Source organism: Trichomycterus rosablanca, chromosome 11, assembly GCF_030014385.1.
Source record: "Trichomycterus rosablanca isolate fTriRos1 chromosome 11, fTriRos1.hap1, whole genome shotgun sequence".
Taxonomy (NCBI): Eukaryota; Metazoa; Chordata; class Actinopteri; order Siluriformes; family Trichomycteridae; genus Trichomycterus; species Trichomycterus rosablanca.
The window spans coordinates 10773456-10794767 of NC_085998.1; the positions used below are offsets into that span (position 1 = coordinate 10773456).

The 21312-nt window shown below is 39.5% G+C and overlaps 1 long non-coding RNA gene across 1 annotated transcript in view; it reads right to left on the reverse strand.

Moving 5' to 3' along the window:
- Positions 1–18294, reverse strand: part of LOC134323089 (uncharacterized) — a 147614-nt gene extending 129320 nt beyond the window's left edge. Inside the window, exon 1 of the long non-coding RNA XR_010014008.1 lies at positions 18223–18294. This is a non-coding gene — a long non-coding RNA (uncharacterized LOC134323089). The remainder of the gene's footprint in view (positions 1–18222) is intronic.
- Positions 18295–21312: the final 3018 nt, after the last annotated feature.

The window sequence follows — 21312 nt, forward strand, 5'->3', positions numbered from 1 at the left end:
GTGAAAAATGACAAAGGGACGAGGAGTGAGTGAGGGTATTAGTGGGATAAGTGGGAGAGAGAGGAACAGTGATATTTGGCAATAGCTTTACTAATGCCAGCTTCCAGCAGTGAACAGGTCACAGCTGATGGAAAAGAAAAAGTTAGTGCCTAGCAAAGTGCTATTCCAAGCAGTAGGCATGCTGAGGCAGGAAGTCGGGTCAGCAAATGGGACAAAGAGATTAATGAGTCAAACTTATTTACACGCGATCCAAACCAGCTTGTCAAAACACATCCATCATACTGTGCATAGAAACGAGTGTTCAATCAACTTTTATTTTTATTTTTACTTTTACTCACTGGTGTTTCTACACTCACTGTCCATTTTATCAGCTCCACTTACCATATAGAAGCACTTTGTAGTTCTACAATTACTGACTGTAGTCCATCTGTTTCTCTACATATCTTTTTAGCCTGCTTTCACCCTGTTCTTCAATGGTCAGGACCCCCACAGGACCACTACAGATTAGGTATTGTTTAGGTGGTGGATCATTCTCAGCACTGCAGTGACACTGACATGGTGGTGGTGTGTTAGTGTGTGTTGTGCTGGTATGAGTGGATCAGACACAGCAGCGCTGCTGGAGTTTTTAAATACCATGTCCACTCACTGTCCACTCTATTAGACACTCCTACTTAGTTGGTCCACCTAGTAGATGTAAAGTCAGAGACGATCGCTCATCTATTGCTGCTGTTTTTTGGTCATCTTCTAGACCTTCATCAGTGGTCACAGGACGCTGCCCACGGGGCGCTGTTGGCTGGATATTTGTAGTTGGTGGACTATTCTCAGTCCAGCAGTGACAGTGAGGTGTTTAAAAACTCCAGCAGTGCTGCTGTGTTTTATCGACTCATACCAGCACAACACACACTAACACATCACCACCATGTCAGTGTCACTGCAGTGCTGAGAATGATCCACCACCCAAATAATACCTAAACTGTGTTGGGTCCTGTGGAGGTCCTGACCATTAAAGAACAGCATTAAAGGGGGCTAACAAAGCATGCGGAGAAACAGATGGACTACAGTCAGTAATTGTAGAACTACAAAGTGCTTCTGTATGGTAAGTGGAGCTGATAAAATGGACAATGTGTGTAGAAACAAGGAGGTGGTTTTAATGGTCTGGTTTATTGGTGTATATGTACAAATAAAGACATAACAAAGAAAATGCATATTGAAAACTACTATTATACAGTGTTGTTTTGTTTGTTTATTAGGATTTTAAGGTCAGGAACTTTGGTTTAATTCATGACAGGACAGTTAGTTACTTGTTACACATGATTCATCAGTTCAAGTTCAATATCAAACACAGTCTCGAGCAATTTAGTATCTTCAGTTCACCTCACTTGTATGTCTTTGTACTGTTGAAGGAAACTGGTGCTCCCAAAGGAAACCCACACAGACATGGGGAGAACATCCAAACTTCACACAGAAAGGACCCGGACCGCCCCACCTGGGAATCAAACCCAGGACCTTCTTGCTGTGAGGTGACAGCGCTTCCCACTGCCACTGTGCCACCCTCAGTTATACAGAAGTTGTTCTGCTCTGGTTGCTTCTGTTATTGCATATTCTGTCACACTAAATAACTTTAAATCAACCTTTTATACAACACATTCTGTACAACATGTTATTTAATCAAGAACTAAAATAATCCAACACACATATGACTAGCTAAAAAATAATTGCTCATTTGGTAACTCAGTCAACCATTTAGCAAATGTAATTGGCAAGTTAAATCACTTAATTAAACCCTAATATATTTCTTTAGCCTATAGGCTAAAATCTCACTGATTCAGAACCATCAAAGTCGAATCTTCACCTTCAAGTATTTTAAAAAAGAAACTCAATGCCACAAACTAATGCCCTAATACACTGATCAGCCATACCATTAAAACCACCTCCTTGTTTCTACACTCACTGTCCATTTTATCAGCTCCACTTACCATATAGAAGCACTTTGAAGTTCTACAATTACTGACTGTAATCCATCTATTTCTCTACATACTTTTTTTTAACCTGCCTTCAGCCTGTTCTTCAATGGTCAGGACCCCCACAGGACCACTACAGAGCAGGTATTATTTGGGTGATGAACAATTCTCAGCACTGCAGTGACACTGACATGGTGGTGGTGTGTTAGTGTGTGTTGTGCTGGTATGAGTCGATAAAACACAGCAATGCTGATGGAGTTTTTAATCACCTCACTGTCACCGCTGGACTGAGAATAGTCCACCAACCAAAAATATCCATCCAACAGCGCCCCTTGGGCAGCGTCCTGTGACCACTGATGAAGGTCCACAAGATGACCAACTCAAACAGCAGCAATAGATGACCGATCGTTTCTGACTTTACATCTACAAGGTAGGAGTGTCTAATAGAGTGGACAGTGAGTGGACACTGTATTTAAAAACTCCAGCAGCGCAGCCGTGTCTGATCCATTCATACCAGCACAACACACACTAACACACCACCACCATGTCTGTTTCACTGCAGTGCTGAGAATGATCCACCACCCAAATAATACCTACTCTGTGGTGGTCCTGTCGGGGTCCTGACCATTGAAGAACAGGGTGAAACCAGGTTTTTTTTTAAAGTATGTAGAGTAACAGATGGACTACAGTCAGTAATTGTAGAACTACAAAGTGCTCCTATATGGTAAGTGGAGCTGATAAAATGGACAGTGAGTGTAGAAACAAAGAGATGGTTTTAATGTTATGGCTGATCAGTGTATGTCCTATAGCTAGTATGTGAGCATGTGTCCCTCTGTGATAAACTGGCATCCTGTCTAAAGTACCCAGTGCTTCAAAGTGGCATCAATCCCACCACAACCCTGACAAGGATAAAACAGTTACTAAAAATAAATAAATGAATACTGCGGGTAGGTAAGTCTCCTGACATTTACTCTCTCTAATTGTCACCAAATTTGCACCCCTGGGTTCACTCTATATTCCCAAAAAATGCTTTACTCATGCATAAGCATATGTTTCGAAAGATGTTGCTTGCAAAAAATAATGACACTCGAGGGGGGTCCCATATGGGAATGGAGCATTTACGTATTCACATACACCTGCCAAGATATACATTAAGAAATAGAGAATATGAAAATGGATCCACCCAATGTAATGGCACTAAAGGAATGCCAGCCAGCTTTTATTTCTGCATGTTATGTAATAAATGGGCTACTGAGAGATGTGAGTCTGCAGTAATTGCTTAATTTATTACATTGCTGGCCGGCATTCCAGATATTACTTTAAAACTAGGAGAGGTAAACACCGTGCTTATTAAAATCAATGTTAAAAAATAATACATGAATGAATAAATAAAAACAAGAAGGTTTTTTTAAGATACTGTAAAAATGAAGCAGTCATCAGGCTATTACAGAAAAAAATATATAGCCTCATATCATAATGCCTCCACCACCCTACTTCACTGAGGGTTTACTGTGCACTTACACTGATCAGCCAAAAAATTTAAACCACCTCCTTGTTTCTACACGTACTGTCCATTTTATCAGCTCCATTTACCATATAGAAGCACTTTGCTGTTCTACAATTACTGACTGTAGTCTATCTGTTTCTCTGCATGCTTTGTTAGCCCCTTTTATGCTGTTCTTCAATGGTCAGGACCCCCACAGGACCATCACAGAGCAGGTATTATTTAGGTGGTGGATCATTCTCAGCACTGCAGTGACAATGACGTGGTGGTGGTGTGTTAGTGTGTGTTGTGCTGGTATGAGTGAATCAGACACAGTTTTAAAATACCGTGTCCACTCACTGTCCACTCTATTAGGCACTCCTACCTAGTTGGTCTACCTTGTAGATGTAAAGTCAAAGACGATCGCTCATCTATTGCTGCTGTTTTCATCAGTGGTCACAGGATGCTGCCCACAGGGCGCTGTTGGCTGGCAGTGATGAGGCTTAAACCAATGACCTTCTCATTACTAGTCCTGTATCTTAACTAACAAGCCCTATGACAATGATCTAAACACAAAAGCAAGTTCACATCTTAATGTCTAATAGAAAACAGAATTTGGTTTTGGATTGGGATAGTGAGCCGGACCTGCAGCCAATAGAGGTGCTGTGGTGGGACTCAGGGATAGTTATTATTGTTGTTGTTGCTGTAATCATGTCTGGATTATTGTTGTTTAAACCAACCACTTGCCTTATAATGGGAAAACTGGAAAACAATGTATTATTAATGAGAAAAACTGATGGACTGTACCACATTTAAAGGGTAAAACATGTTACATCTTTAGTAAGCATACAGTATCGTTATCATTTCAACAGCATCAGCATAAAGCTGGTGGAAAAGCATTAAATATTTAAACTATTTCATAAGAAAAAACAAACAAACGTATTTCATTACATGTGCAGCAATAGAAAATGCTAACAAACACTTAATACCCAAGCAATTGCAGTGTATATTAAACTGGCCACCAACAAATATAGTGAAATATTGTGGCGTCTGCTCGGTCAAGGACGACTCCAGAGGAAATGGTTTTTCATGCTTCTTTATTGAACTGGTAGAGCAGGAGTCTCCAAAACTAACATTACACTGATCACTGGGCTCAGCCCACCAAAAGCATCAGCTCAACATGAACACACGCCTAACATCACAGAGCACATCAAACCCTGACACCACATCACACAGATATACACCGATCAGCCATAACAATAAAACCACCTCCTTCTTTCTACATACATTGTCCATTTTATCGGCTCCACTTTGTAGTTCTACAATTACTGACTGTAGTCCATCTGTTTCTCTGCATGTTTTTTTAGCCTGCTTTCACCCTGTTATTCAATGGTCAGGACCCCCACAGGACCACCTTAGAGTAGGTATTATTTGGGTGGTGGGTCATTCTCAGCACTGCAGTGACACTGACATGGTGGCAATGTGTTAGTGTGTGTTGTGCTGGTATGAGTGGATCAGACACAGAAGCACTGTTGGAGTTTTTAAATACCGTGTCCACTCACTGTCCACTCTATTAGACACATCTACTAGTTGGTCCACCTTGTAGATGTAAAGTCAGAGATGATCGCTCATCTATTGCTGCTGTTTGAGTTGGTCATCTTCTAGACTTCCATCAGTGGTCACAGGACGCTGCCTATGGGGCGCTGTTGGCTAGATGTTTTTGGTTGGTGGACTATTTACATTTACATTTACATTTTCCAAAACTCCATCAGCGCTGCTGTGTCTGATCCACTCATACCAGCACAACACACACTAACACATCACCACCATGTCAGTGTCACTGCAGTGCTGAGTATGATCCACCACCCAAATAATACCTGCTCTGTGGTGGTCCTGTGGGGGTCCTGACCAGTGAAGAACAGGGTGAAAGCAGGCAAAAAAGGTATGTAGAGAAACAGATGGACTACAGTCAGTAATTGTAGAACTACAAAGTGCTTCTTTATGGTAAGTGGAGCTGATAAAATGGAGTGTGTACAGTGAGTGTAGAAACAAGGAGGTGGTCATAATGTTATGCCTAATCGGTGTACTTTGTAATGTTAAAAACACCATTACTTTATCATTTATGCAGTTATTTGCATGCATTCACTGCGCACCACAATATAGCGATCAAATTAATCTGCCAGCTCACACATCTTCTAATAATCTAGCAAACTCAAATTTGCAGTTAGCTATATCACCTTTCCATTTCATTTTTTTGCCCCTTCAAGTGATCCTGAAAGCTTTCAACATCAGTCAAATTAATCTACTTCATTCCATGTTCAAAAGCCTCTTTCGGTCTGTTTTGCCCCCGATGAGGACGATTGCTTTTTGATGATTTCGAACACGCTTTTCTGAAGTGGAACCCTGGCCATTCAATAAACACAGGCATCGCAAAATTGGATTTGTAAAATTTGCATAAAGTTATTGCACCTGATGATGCCCGCTACACAGAGATGAAGAATCCAAAGACATGGGGAGACTGAAAATGTAAAATGAGGGTATGTGTCTATGCATGAGTACCTTCCTGCAGATACTAGGTGTCACCATGATGGACTATGGAGTGGCACAACGGGATGGATGCACTGTCTGTTCAAATAGACCTGTCTGTCACTGAGTCACGATCTAGTCAGCGACTCGATATTTCTCCTGAACATCAAGAACATCTGTGTTAAACGAATATCCAGAGCACACACACTGTGTTAGTTAGTATTCCAGTATTATTCCCAGACTGTAATAAGGGTAAACTCTGACAAAATATACAATCAACCCTGCCAAGTCAAGTGTAAAAAGTTGATTATTTTGACTGTGTCCTATCCAGGGAAACAGCGCACCCTATTATTCTGAGCCAGGGAGTCTGACAGTGTATTCTGGATTGCAAGACAGTCTATTTACAACAAGAAAAATGTTGCTCTTACCCCAAACACCATTTTTATGTGGAATGGTATTACATAATGATGTCTGGAGTTTATAATTTTAGTTCTATTCATAATTTTTGCATCTATTTACATTTGCAAAAATACATTCAAATGATTAATGATACAAAGTTAATTGGTATGAAATGCAATAAAGAGCCTAACATCATAGAGGGACACTATAAGGCCAAGAGCATACCTCTTGGGTTTAGTTATACCCCCCACACTGATCACACACAAGTGTAAAAGATCCACTAAAGTGGACTTGGAAAAAATTCTGACCCCTTAACTTCTTTGCACACTTTTTTCAGACACTTTATTTAATCCTGTGTAGAAGCCTCTTGCCTGCAGATGTTATTTGCACATCTGGATTTGGGCAGTTCTTATCAGTATCTTATTCATCATTGTGGATCCCCTCAAGCTCTGTCACATTAGATGGTTCGCATCTGTAAAGTGCCATCTTTAAGTCTCTCTACACATGTTCATTGAGGTTTAAGTCTGGACTTAGGCTAGTCAAGGACATTCAGGGACTTTCACTGAAGCCACTTAAGTGTTGTTTTGGCTGTATGATTTGATAATGATTTTGAGATCAACTATAGTGAAAGACCAAACACAGTAAATCTGGAAAATATTCAGACCCCTTGACTTCTTGCACACTTCTTGTTGTGAATTTGATTTTGATTTTTTTTTTATTAGTTACAAATCAAAAACTAAACCCACAATTCACAAGAAGCCCCTTGGCTGCAAGTATTATTTGCACATCTGGATTTGGGCAGTTTATCTTATTTGTCATTGTGGACCCCCTCAAGCTCTGTCACATTAGATGGCTTGCATCTGTAAAGTGCAATCTTTAAGTCTCTTTACACATGTTCATTGAGGTTCAAGTCTGGACTTAGGCTAGTCAAAGACATTCAGGGACTTTCGACAAAGCCACTTAAGTGTTGTTTTGGCTGTATGACTTGATAATGGTGAAAACAGTGAAAGATCAACCACAGTAAATCTGGAAAATATTCAGAACCCTTGACTTATTGCACACTTTGTTTTGTTGTGAAGTTGATTTTGATCCCCTTAAGCTCTGTCACATTAGATGGTGAGCATCTGTAAAGCGCCATATTTAAGTGTCTCTACAGATGTTCGTTGGGGTTTAAGTCAAGGTTTTACTAGGGTAGTTAAGGACATTGAGAGACTTGCCCAGAAGCCACTCCTGTGTTGTTTTGGCTGTATGATTTGGGTAATGGTCTTGTCAAAAGGTGAACTGTTGTTCCAGCCTAAGATTACATGTGCTGTGTTGGAGGTTATGAGGCCTGACCGCAACTCCTGAGCCCTGACCTTAATCCTATCAAACACCTTTGGGATAAACTGCTCCAAAATCTAGTAAATACCTGCCTAAAAGAGTAGATGTTGTTACAGCCACTAAAAGGGATGCAACTGCCTATGCCTATCGTATTGGAATAGCATGTCATATATACATGTGGTCAAGGGTCTACATTCTTTTGGCCATATAATGTACCTATATGAACATCTGAACACAAGACAACTTGGAGTCAGTGGAATAAAAAGTTCTGTCATTGGACTGTAGATGACTGGAAAAGTCACACATAGGCTTTAATTAAATAATAAAAGATGACAGGTCAACCAGCAACATGATAAAGTGTTCCATACAGATTGTGGTTTTGATGTTGAGTCAAGAAAAAGTGGGTCACTTATATACTGTAGTTGTTTTAATTACAATAAATACTTCAAATCAGCATCTGCAGTATAAAACAACTTTGGATGTTGCACATTGTATTGTGCTTTATGTTCAAGCAGAACTCACTTACCTTCCCACAGTCCAAGATGCAAACTGTGGAAAACACAGGGGTTAAAGTGTGCGTGACCGGTTCAACAAGCATGATAGAACCCTGGGAGACTGGCCAGGAAATTCACTGAACCTCAGTTGCATTAGATTCATGTTGGATTATTTAGAACAGCAGGTGAGATGCTGATATAGGAAGCTACAAACTCTAGCTGAATTTCACAGTGGAATATTGGACTACAACTGACAGAAAGAAACCCTGATACTGGTGAAATCCTAACCTGACAGGACTGGTGCTGGTGTTAATGGGAGAGGATGTAGTGGAACCAAGTATGGGTAAATGAATTAACTTTATTTTATTCAATTATTATTATTATTTGTCATGAATGCAGCCTCTGTACTCCTGGAACTCATGCACACCTGCCACGCCCACCTCTCCAGGAGCACTAGTTTTGTGATTGGGTCCCTGTTAATGATCCACAGGTGCCTCTTGTTTAGAGAGAATGCTCAGGACATTTAAGGAGGCCTGTGGATCAGTCAAGTGGGGACTATTTGACTCTGCTGTGTCGGTTAGTTCCTTGATCATGGGTTTTTTATTATGGTTTGGTTTGATTTGGTTTTGTCAGACTTTTGGTTTGGTTTGGTTTGGTTTGGTTTGGTTTGGTTTGGTTTTGATCTGGTCTTGTTCATGCTCTTTGTCTTAGTCCAGTTCATGTTCGTGTTTAGCGTTAGCTTAGCTTAGGGTTAAGGTTTCATGTGTTTAGCAGTCAGCATAAGGTATCATGTGTTTAGCAGTCAGCATTAGCATAGCTTTAGCATTATTCATGTATGTTTAGATTTGTGTTAGCATTTAGCATTAGCATAGCTTAGTTTGTGTGTGTTTTGTCTTGTGCAAACCTGTATTGTGTCTTGTTTCCTTTCTTTTTATTAAATATCTTTTAATATATCACACATCTCAATGTGTGTCCGCCTCCTCTTGTCTTGTCTAGCCCAAACACTTTACATTATTATTATACGTGTACAAAAATTAAAGCAGATCGTGTTTTCTATACCTTAGTTAATTTAATTTAAAGTAAGGTAAAAGAAAAAAGGGCTTACTTTTCAAAATTATATCCATTTCAATCATGTATCCAACCAGTCTCTGCTAGTCTTTGTAACTGAGTTTTGCTTGTTTACAATTCAATTCCAATTTCCATCTGCTTTTATTATTGCCAGGCTTGCAAAATTGAAAAATATATGCTGCAGTCATGTCGTTTGTTTACGACTGCACAAACTACTTCAACTTGTGCCATACTGAACATTGGAAAAATAAAAACAATTACAGTGGTACCTTGAAACTCAACATCAATTGGTTCTGAGAGTGGTGTTGAGTTTCAAGGTATTTTTTCCCTTGTATGGGAAACCTGTTAATGTGTTCCATGGTCCCATGTACTTGCATATATTTTAGGTTTATTTAAAATAATGGGGCTGTTTTTGACACTTATACATTAAAAATAACACACATATAGTATAAAAACACTGAAATAAAAAGCTGATTCTTAAAATTTCTTAGAACCTCGAGCTGTAACACAAGTTTAAAAATGAAACAGTGATGAAAATCCAGCTAAACACAGATACATGTAGAGCTTTCAGACTAAATCTTATGTTATTCCACACAAATGCAGTTTTGTCTCAGATGCACACTTTGATGATGTATTACTGCACCGCTCAAGCCGAGCGCTGAACAAAGTGATAGTTCATTGCTAATTTGTAATTAAATAAATATTTAAAAAAAAAAAAAAATTGAACACATTGAGTTTAAGGGAAACGTTGAGTTTAAGGGTACCATTTTTTTGACGAAGGGCATTGAGTTTCAACGATTTTGAGTTTAGAGGACGTTGAGTTACAAGGTACCACTGTATAAGGAACTTTAAACATGGTGATGTAAAGCTTGCTAGTCAGTGGTGCTCATGATCCAACAGATAATTCATTTATATGTAATTCATGTCTGATCTGTTTTTTTGGTTTACATTTTAGTGATCGGGAAACATTTTATTTCAAAATAAAGTAAAAAGCAGGGTGCTTGGGTGGTGTAGTGGTAAATTACTCTAGCTCACTACCACTGGGATCCAGCGTTCAAATCCCTAGTGGTGCTGTAGGCCAGTCAGGCATCTACACACAGGCACTTGTTGTCTCCTACATGTCCATGTACATTTTAGCCCTGCTGTATATACTTTAAGGGAGTTTAGAGGCAAACATTTGACCCAATGAATAGGTCAAGTCTGTCCCCACTGCTTTGTTCTAATTATAAAATGTTTGAGTTTCATCATTTATATATATATATTTTTATACAAACATCAGAGCAAATACCAAATTATATTCAAATCAGCTGCATAATACTGCACATTAATCTTCCCCAAATGCCCACTAAAGTCAGTACCCATGTTGTTAATGTTGCAACACATTAACTTCCATTATTACAATAAAAACACAATCATTTAAGCACCAGAACGTGTTTTTAAGCTTAACATTTGTGCCAGTTAACTGGGGGGTATTAAACACCCGATTACAAAGCCGGTCAAACGTTCTGTCTCATGTTCGACGCTGGCTTGTTTTTAACACCGTGCCAACAAACAACCATTCCAACCTTTTTCACAACAGTGATCAAGATAATTGGCTGGCTTTTAGCTGAGGAGCCATTCAAAGCCTGCCATTCTTCACGCCACCATGCCTCGTGGTCCGGTGGCATTAGTGACAGTGTGAGTTCCATCCATTGCCATTACTTATTATCCGTTTAAATTCTTCGAGAGCAAAGCCCGGCCCAGCGTGAACTGTTTCTGGAGCAAAGAAATGTGTTTATATAACCGATTGTTTAAGGATCCTAGAGAGGGAAAGTGAAAAGGACAAAAGTGAGAGTAGGCATGAAAATATCAAAGACAGCTGGGTAAATTAAAGGGGGAAGGATATGACAGGGGTTGACTCAAGGGAATAATAATAAAATAAATTAAAATGGGCATAACGGAGGACTCATCTTTAGTAATTACTTTTCTTGGTGGAAATGGAAAAATAGTCCTTGGACACGGTGATGGTCCAATGCAAGGCATCATATAGAGTACTTACAACGAGGGGCAATTTAGTGTAACCAATTCACTGATAGGACTATTGTAAAGACATGGTAGGGAACAAAAGTACCTCTAGATATTTCAAGGAGACACAGACATTATCCAAGGGGGGTTACTGGTTGTGCTGTGTGTATCCTCCTGAGACCCGAGCTTTGATTTTTTTTCAATGCATTTTTTCTATTCCTTTTGTTTTTAACCTTATTAGTTGGGCGGCACGGTGGCTCAGTGGGTAGCACTGTCGCACACTGTCACAGCAAGAAGGTCCTGGGTTCGATCCCCAGATGGGGCGGTCCGGGTCCTTTCTCTGTGGAGTTTGCATGTTGTCGTGTGGGTTTCCCCCGGGTGCTCTGGTTTCCTCCCACAGTCCAAAGACATGCAAGTGAAGTGAATTGGAGACACTGAATTGTCCATGACTGTGTTTGATATAACCTGAATCTTGTGTAATGAGTAACTACCGTTTCTGTCATGAATGTAACCAAAGTGTAAAACATAATGTTAAAATCTTAATAAAGAAACAAACAAACTTTATTAGTTTTCTAGTACTTTTGCTACCACTAGATGGCAGACAAAAGTGTCCACTAATGGGGACAATCGGTCTAAGTTTAGCAGGTCAAGGAATAAGGCATAACAAAGCCAAAATCTAATGTCCTCATATGTGACCGCAGGGTCTCAAGAGGGTATATGTGTGTGTATGTGTGTGTTATAGGGGATTGAAAATTTGCCAACAGTAAGGAATACACATTTTAATGAGAAATTTATGAATTTGCACTACTATGCTGGTTTAACTGCTGTATTGAGGATGGTCAACTATTAAAATATCAACTATTAATATACCCGCTGAGGTGGCGCCGCGGTAAAACACACTAGCACACCTGAGCTGGGATCTCGAATAAATCATATCGAATCTCAGCTCTGCCATCCGGCTGGGCTGAGCGGCCACATGAACAACGATTGGCCTGTTGTTCAGATAGGAGTGGGGTAGTAGTAAGCCGGATAGGGACTCCTCGTAACTGATGCAACTATGATTGATATGGCTGATTTATTGTGCCTGCACAGGGGCGGGGAAGGAGTGCGTTGATACAGTGCTGATCTGCATTAGCAGTCGCCTAGTGCAGGTGAAAAAATGCATACAGCTGCTGCCCAGGGGGCGTGGGTTAGCTTTGTTCTCCTCAATCAGAGCAGGGATCGGCATTAGTGGAGGAAGCGCAATGCAATTGGGCAATCAGGAGAAAATGCATAAAACAAAATACTATTAAAAAAATATCAGTGGTCCTATGATGACATATTCCACTGATGAACCAATAGAGGTGGAAAATGCACTTTGCATGCAACAGAATTGCTACATTTACATTTTGGCAATAGAATACCTTTATTTGTCACATATACTGTACTTATATACGTGTACAGTACAACAAAATTCTTTCTTAGCATATCCTAGCTTGTTTGGAAGCTGGGGTCAGAGCACAGAGTCAGCCATTGCACAGCGCCCCTGGAGCTGAGAGGGTTAGGGACCCTGCTCAAAGGCCAAACAGTGCCTGCATGGCAGAGCTGTGGTTCGAACTCTCAAGCTTTCAATTGACAGCCCAAAGCTCTATCCACTAGGCTGCTACTGTCCCTTTTAGCAGACACCTTTACCCAATAACACATAACATTCCAATTAAATACAATCCAAGCAGTTGAGGGTTAAGAATCTGAGTCAGAAACCCAACAGTGGAAAATTTGGTGGTGGTGGAGCTTAAAACAGCAACTTTAAGATCACTAGTCTACATACTTTAACTGCTGAGCTACCAGCTACCACTGACCAAATGCAGTAGTATGATTCTGAGTTTGAATCTCAGCTCTGCTACCAGACGAATGAACGCCCCCACAGGCACAATTGGCAGTGCCGACAGCAGTCAAAATATGCCACTAGTCTGCTGTGTGGGAAAAGACTGGACTAAAAAGAGGATGGGGTGTTCGACACTGTGTAAAGACCCTGCTTAGTAGCCCAAAGCGCATGTACAGAAGTGGAGGAATGCTCCACTGGCCTCGCATGAATCCACTAAAGGTAAACAAGGTGATTCAACAAGGTGACTCACTCATTGGGGGGATCATGTTTCAGGAAAATATACCTACCTGCTATGCTAAAGACGGGAGAAAAAGCATTAATAAAATAGGGTTAGGGTTTTGGTTAGTGTAAAAGAAAAATGTACATGGATGTATGTAAATTGTACCTTAAACTAAACAAAAATGCTGTATATTTTCTACTTGTTGTAAGTAACCTGAACCAATAGATGTCAAAATGTCAGAATCAATGGCAATAACTGGCTACTTTTGGTTCTATGAGTTGGGAGGCATCGATGGAGAATTCAAAAGCCTGTCGTGCCTCAGGGTCACACCATTCTCTATAATAGACTCTCGCTTTCAAATTCCCAGTGTGCTGACAGACGGGACGAGTCAGGCTGAGGGACTTGCCATGATGTGTGACGGAGATGGAGAGAGTGAAAAAAGAAGTTGTGAGAAGGCCTTGCTTTCATGTGTGAAGGAGAGTGAGAAAGAAGCCAAGCTGCCTAGAGGATTGGGATGAGGATGGCAAAATGCTTCACCAGAAATCCTTAGGCAATCTGCTTCTGTAAAGCTCCGTTCATAATGGTTTGTGAAGTGGGGATGGACAGGTTTGGACTAGGCTTGTTATGGTGTGAAAGTAACTAATACAGACTGAAATGTACTGTAGACTATACATGTAAACACCACCAGTCAGAGGGTTTGGATATGTCTAGCACTAAAAGCTTTAAACTGGCAATTATAAGCCAAGACCCTGTAACCAATGACCATTCATCAGACTGTATACTTTAAAGAAGTTTTTTATTACATCAGTTAAATAACAGTTTGTTTTTCTGTTTTCTATTACCTTTATTTTAAATACTCCTCCTATAAGTGCAATACAAAGATGCATTATGTAATAAATTATTTATATTTACATACATATATACACTGATCAGCCATAACATTAAAACCACCTTCTTATTTCTACACTCACTGTCCATTTTATCAGCTCCACTTACCATATAAAAGCACTTTGTAGTTCTACAATTACTGACTGTAGTCCATTCTCTACATGCTTTGTTAGCCCCCTTTCACCCTGTTCTTTAATGGTCAGGACCCCCACAGGACCACCACAGAGCAGGTATTATTTGGGTGGTGGGTCATTCTCAGCACTGCAGTAACACTGACATGGTGGTGGTGTGTTAGTGTGTGTTTTGCTGGTATGAGTGGATCAGACAATGCTGATAGAGTTTTTAAACACCTCACTGTCACTGCTGGACTGAGAATAGTCCACCAACCAAATATATCCAGCCAACAGTGTCCTGTGACCACTGATGAAGGTCTAGAAGATGAGCAACTCAAAAAGCCGCAATAGATGAGCGATCGTCTCTGACTTTACGTCTACAAGGTGAACCAACTCGGTAGGAGTGTCTAATAGAGTGGACAGTGAGTGGACACAGTATTTAAGAACTCCAGCAATGCTGCTGTGTCTGATCCACTCATACCAGCACAACACACACTAACACACCACCACCACCATGTCATTGTCACTGCAGTGCTAAAAATGATCCACCACCTAAATAATACCTGCTCTGTGGTGATCCTGTGTGGGTCCTGACCATTGAAGAACAGGGTGAAAGCAGTCTAAAAAGGTATGTAGAGAAATAGATGGACTACAGTCAGTAATTGTAGAACTACAAAGTGCTTCTATATGGTAAGTGGAGCTGATAAAATGGACAGTGAGTGTAGAAACAAGGAGGTGGTTTTAATGTTATGGCTAATCAGTGTATATGTGCAATACAAATGTGTAATATGTAATAAATTATTCATATTTTCATGTATGTATTATAATCATAATAATATTATGTAATAATATAAGTCAATTACTTGTTTTAAAAGAAACCCTTTAGTGTAAATAACTAAACACAATGTGTGCAATTTTGTCTAGCAGTTCTTAAGTCTTATTTTTTCCACTTTGTCCTTTCCTTGTCTGTTTTTTACCACCCTTCTCTTGTACTGCTGTAACAAGTAAATTTCCTCAATGTGATCAATAAAGTCTTATCTTATCTTATCTTATCCTTTAGCTATGGTACACTTTAGGAATATGAGAATCATGCAATGCAGTTATTCAATTTTACATAATTTGTTTAAGAAACAAAATAAAGTCCTATTTAAACACTGTTTGAGCTAGTTATGCACCCAAAATAGCAAAAACCAAAAATAAAAGACAGCAAACACCATATAGCCCCAGCTCTGAGAGTGACTGTAAGCCATGTCACAACAATTTCATAAAATACTGTAAAGTCAGTGGGTAACATCAGCCAATGCACAGTTATTGCTTCCACCATTTTGGATCTTCTTCTGCAAATCTCCCGGACCGCCACTTTAGAGTGTCGTGGAAATGGTCATTGATCCACATGTTTAAGTGCAAGTTAAATAAATCTGAACTAATGCATATGCATGAGCCTACATATTTCTATGAATTATTAGGATCTTTTGCTTAAATACATGTAGATGGAATGTCTTTTCTCAATGAATGGTTGTGATTTGCAGTCTTGACATTTCTGTGGTATGTTTTTTTTGACCATCTCATTATATTCTCTACATTTGCATGTTTACATACTGTATCTTACTTGGTCATAAAACCCAATATAATAATTCAGCACCTTGGACAGTATTTTCATAGATCCTGGACCTCGTTTAGGTTGTATGATAAACATTGTATTAGAAATCTGCAGCTGGTAGAATGGGTGCTGCACAAAAACACGGGTCTTGGGAACACTGGTTAAAGCCTTCAACAAATACAGAAGGTTGATTTACTGCTTTAAACCACTCCTAAGTGTGAGTGAGTAAGTGGGTGCAATTGTGTGTTGCTGTGTGGTAGATTGCTGGCTTGACAAGACTGTGTTCTTGCTTTGCATCCAGTGTTTCACCAGTAGCACTGTTGCCTCACAGCAAGAAGGTCCTGGATTTAATTCTCAGGTCCTTTCTGTGTGGAGGTTGCAAGTTCTCCCTGTGTCTGTGTGGATTTCCTCAGAAAGCTCTGGTTTCCTCCCACACTCCAAAGACATGCAGGCAGGTTAATTGGAGATACAATATCGCCCCTAGGTATGAGTGTGTGTGAGAATGTGTGTATGTGTGTTTGCCCTGGGATGGACTGGCGACCTGTCCAGGGTGATTCCTGCATTTAACCCAGTGAATCAGACCCACTGTGAATGAAAAAACACATCATGATCCTGCAGGATTTGACAGTTAGTGAAAATAAATAATAAATGAATCAGTGTTAAAAAGGCGTTCCTTTCCTTTCCTTTAGATGTAAAAAATGCACATTTTTCTACATCAACTTCAACATAATAATATTATGTTATAATTGTGCAAATTCAGACACTGAGATACGTAAAATAAATAAATAAATAAATAGTGCACTGACTCTGTAAGTTACTGTAGAAAATCTGTACCAATAGGGTGTGGCTCACAGGTCTACCTACTGCAATCAATACCCTTCGTGAGCAGATCCAACCATGTACATTACAATTAATACTACTCTCCAGTAAATGCAAACTCTCTAGGTTTATATTTATCTATAATAAGTCAATATTTAGTGAGGAATCTGCAGGAGCAGTTTTTCTCGCTGTGTTTCAGTCACATGGCTGTCAGGCTCCTGAGAGTGAAGCTAATTGGTGGTTGGTTGCAGCATATCACACCTGTACAGACTGTCAGATTTCTGCCAGATACGACCTTCAAAATCACCTTAAAAAGTACCTTATTTGATAGGTACTGCAGAATTATTTGTATGTATCAAATGATTGCAAGAGAGAAAGTGGAGAAGCAAAGGAGATGTGCAAAATAAATGTAGATTGATGAAGAGCATTGCCAACAGCTGGCAAATAGTTTAGCACTCAACACCTCTGTAAATGAACTACTAGACTGCCTTAGGAAATGATAATAGGATCCAAAAGAGGTCCATGAACTATTAAAATACCGTTAATCCATTAGACTTGAATAGCACTGTCCAAGGTGCTGAATTATTACATTGGGTTTTATGACCAAATAAGAAATGTAAACATGCAAATGTAGAGAAAATAATAAGATGGTTAAAAAAAACATACCACAGAAATGTCAAGACTGCAAATCACAACCATTCATTGAGAAAAGACATTCCATCTACATGTATTTAACCAAAAGACCTCCATAATGCATGGAAATATGTATGCTCATGCATATGGCATTGCACATAATGAAGACCTCATTAGGAAAATGTAAGCAAGTGAATAAGAATCTGTCCTTAAATTATGAGCAGATAATTACATGCATGTATATTCCTCAAATGAAAAAGGAATGCACATCATATGCACATCATGTCTATAGAAAATAGAAATATTACATTACCCAGTATACAGTATAATTACCAATTAACAGTTATACAGTATGTATGGGAACACTGTATTTGGATTATAAATAAATAAATATATCAATAAATTTGCACATAATTCATATCTAGCACACACACACACAGACACACACTTCCTGGCATGCTGGCAAGTAAAATACGCTGTCTAGTTATCGATGTAACTTAGTATATGTGCTCATGCACTGCAAATATTGAGTACCACAGGAAAGGTTGGGTAAGTCTATCAATGTGCCCTAATATTAACGATGCACACACACACACACACACACACACACACACACACGTACTGCATTCATATTTATTGAAAGTAATGCAGAATTTATTATTTTAACCCTGGCCAATTTTCGTTATCAGCTGTACTGTACGCATGAGCAGGACATGGAGACACACGGACATTCCTAAAGCCACATACATGTCTGCAATTTAAGGAAGACTAACATGTACTGCAACCCGTTTGCTGGAAATAAAAAGTAAGTAGCAAAAACGCTGATTTACCGTATTTGCGGCTCTTTAGCGTCTCTGCGCGCCTGAAGTGCGCTCCACTTGTGCGCCCCCACACATCCAAAAACAAGGCGATCTTTGAGATAGGTTTAAGCTCGTAGTCCAAGAGTTAAATCCACAATCACACGCCAAATCACACGCACAAAACAGACAGATCACAGCAGAATCTCACGGCGAGTGTTGTCCCGACTCGTTGCGCCCGCGCCCGGCTCATATAACGCGGCTGCGCTGCCCGGTGTCCTTGGTAAAGTATCCACATCTACACACACATTCATCAAGCCGCGCAGGAATGAAAACGCCTTTTAAAGCCTCGTCGCATCCGCGCCACATAAAAGAGAAATGATTTGCCCGAGTGGTCGTTAATTTTCCCCGCGAATGCACAGATCAGATCCAGAGATCCGAAACTGACTTTAGCCTAGTAAAATCTGGTTTAGGCGGTGTGGAAATCCCATTGCAGCATGTTGGAGAACAGAGCTGGGTAGAGAGAAGCTGCTGTCCTGCTACTGACAGTCACGTTTTCCCCTCCCGACAGAGCAGTATGTGTGTGTGTGTGTGTGTGTGTGTGTGTGTGTGTGTGTGAGAGAGAGAGAGAGAGAGAGAGAGAGAGAGAGAGAGAGAGAGAGAGAGGTTGTAGATTGCAAGTAGTGATGGATGGATGGATGGATGAAGAGATGGATGGAGAGGATGAGTAGATGAACAGATAGACTGAAAAAATTAAAGGGGATTAAAGACAGATATAGAGGAACATAATACATGGAGAAAAGGGTTAATAGACATTAAGGGGTTTATAAACAAATTGACTGGCAAGTAAACGCATGAAAGCCAATGCAAAGATGAGTGAAATGGATGGATGACTGGAGGGGTAAACTGATGGGAAGATAAATGGGTGGGTGAGTGGATGGATGTGTGGGTGGGTGCGTGGTTGTAAGGCTGAGTGGATGGATGGATGGATGGATAGATGAATGGAAGGGTAAATTGATGGATAGATAGATGAATGGATGAATGGACGGATGGATGATTTTTGGATGAATAAATAGATGAGAGATGGATGAATGGATGGATGGATGGACAGATGGATGATTTTTGGATGGATAAATAGATAAGAGATGGATGGACAGATGGATGGATGGATGGTTTCTGGATGGATGGATGGAGGTCAATGGACAAAAAGATATGTGTACAATATGCACAGATAAATAAAGAGAAATTATAGATGAAGGAGATGGATGGATGGATGGATGGACTGACATATGATTTTTGGCTGGCTAAATAAATGAGAGATGGATGGATGAATAAAAGGGTAAATTGATGGATAGATAGAAGAATGAATGATTGGTGGATGAATAGATGGGTGTCAATGGACAAAAGGATATGTGTACAATATGCACAGATAAATAAAGAGAAATTATAGATATGGAATAAATGGACAAATGGATGGATGGAGATCAATGGAAAATAAACATGTACAATATGTACAGATAAATAAAGAGATAAATTATAGCTAGAGGAATAAATGAATGGATAAATGGAAAAATGAAGATGGAAAAATAGATGGATACATTGATGATGAATGGACTATAGATGGATGAACGGATGAAAGCATGTACAGTATGTATGGATGGATGGATAGAGGTCAATGGAAAAAATGTATAGATAATTAAAGAGAAATTATAGATGAAGGAATAAATGGATGGATGGATGCACAGATAAAGCTAAGTGGGGCAGTAAACTCAGGTGGCCTCCATGACTTTTCAATGTTCTTTACTGTTAACTATTCTACTGCCAATATGCTGTGTATGTTTTTTTTTCTCACCTGTTATGCAATCACATTGAAATGTACTGTACAATAAATATAGACACACAGGCAGCCAGACGGACAGGCAGAGATAGATGCTGAGTGAATGAGTGAATAGATGAAAAGAGAAAGTGAGAGAGGTAGAGTGAGAGACACAGAGGGCATAACAAAGGTGGATGTGTGCTTGGTGTGCTGGTGCTCTTGAATATAAATGAGTACAAATACAGTGCATGAATGGAATGGATCCCTGATGATGAACGTGACTTGCATTTTGATTTTTATCTGCTGAGTGAGAAAAATTGATAGGTCATGTGGTCAATCAAGTGTTATTTATTTAAAGACTATACTAACCTATACTGGTATTGGCAAGAACGTTCCCTACTCAATATTTGTGCAGTGGCTATTTTGAAACTACATATAATTGCACCAATGGAACAAATGGATGGGTGGATGGATGGATGATTTTTGGATGGATAAATAGATGAGAGATGGATGGATGGCTGGCTGGCTGGCTGCATGGATGGATGGATGGATGAATACATGGATTAATGGAGGTCAATGGAAAAAAATGTGTACAATATGTACAGATAAATAAAAATACATTATAGATAAAGGAACAAATGGATGAATGGGTGGTTTCTGGATGGATTAATAAAAGGGTAAATTGATGGATAGATAGAAGAATGAATGATGGATGGATGAATAGATGGGGGTCAATGGACAAAAATATATCTGTACAATATGTATAGATACATAAAGAAAAATTATAGAATAGATGGATGGATGGGTGGATGGATGAATGGATGGATACCGCTCAATATTTGAGCAGTGGCTATTCTGAAACTACTGTACATATAATTGCACCAACGCCACTCGAGGGGGTTTATAACTACAGTAATATGTGTAATTAGCACTTACAGTATATTCCTATTCTGAATTATAAAAATGTTCATTAAGATCATAGTTGGAAAATTAGTCACTATTCACATTTTATAGTAATTTAGGGAAGAACACTTTGCAGTCACAAATGCAGCTACATTGGTGCTTAAAGTACATTAAAATATTGTGAAATAGCTTAGAAACATTGGTCACATAAATTCACTGAAATATTATTTTCCATTTATGCCCATTTAGTGTTGGGCGAGAAATCCTGGGTTGCAATTGACATTCCAATTTATTCCAAGTGGTTGAGTTCATGGCTTTTTGCATGTCTCCGGAGTTCCTCCACTCCAAAGTAGTCAAAGCTTGTCTTTATAAATCTCACTTTGTGTAAACAAAGTTCCATGCAT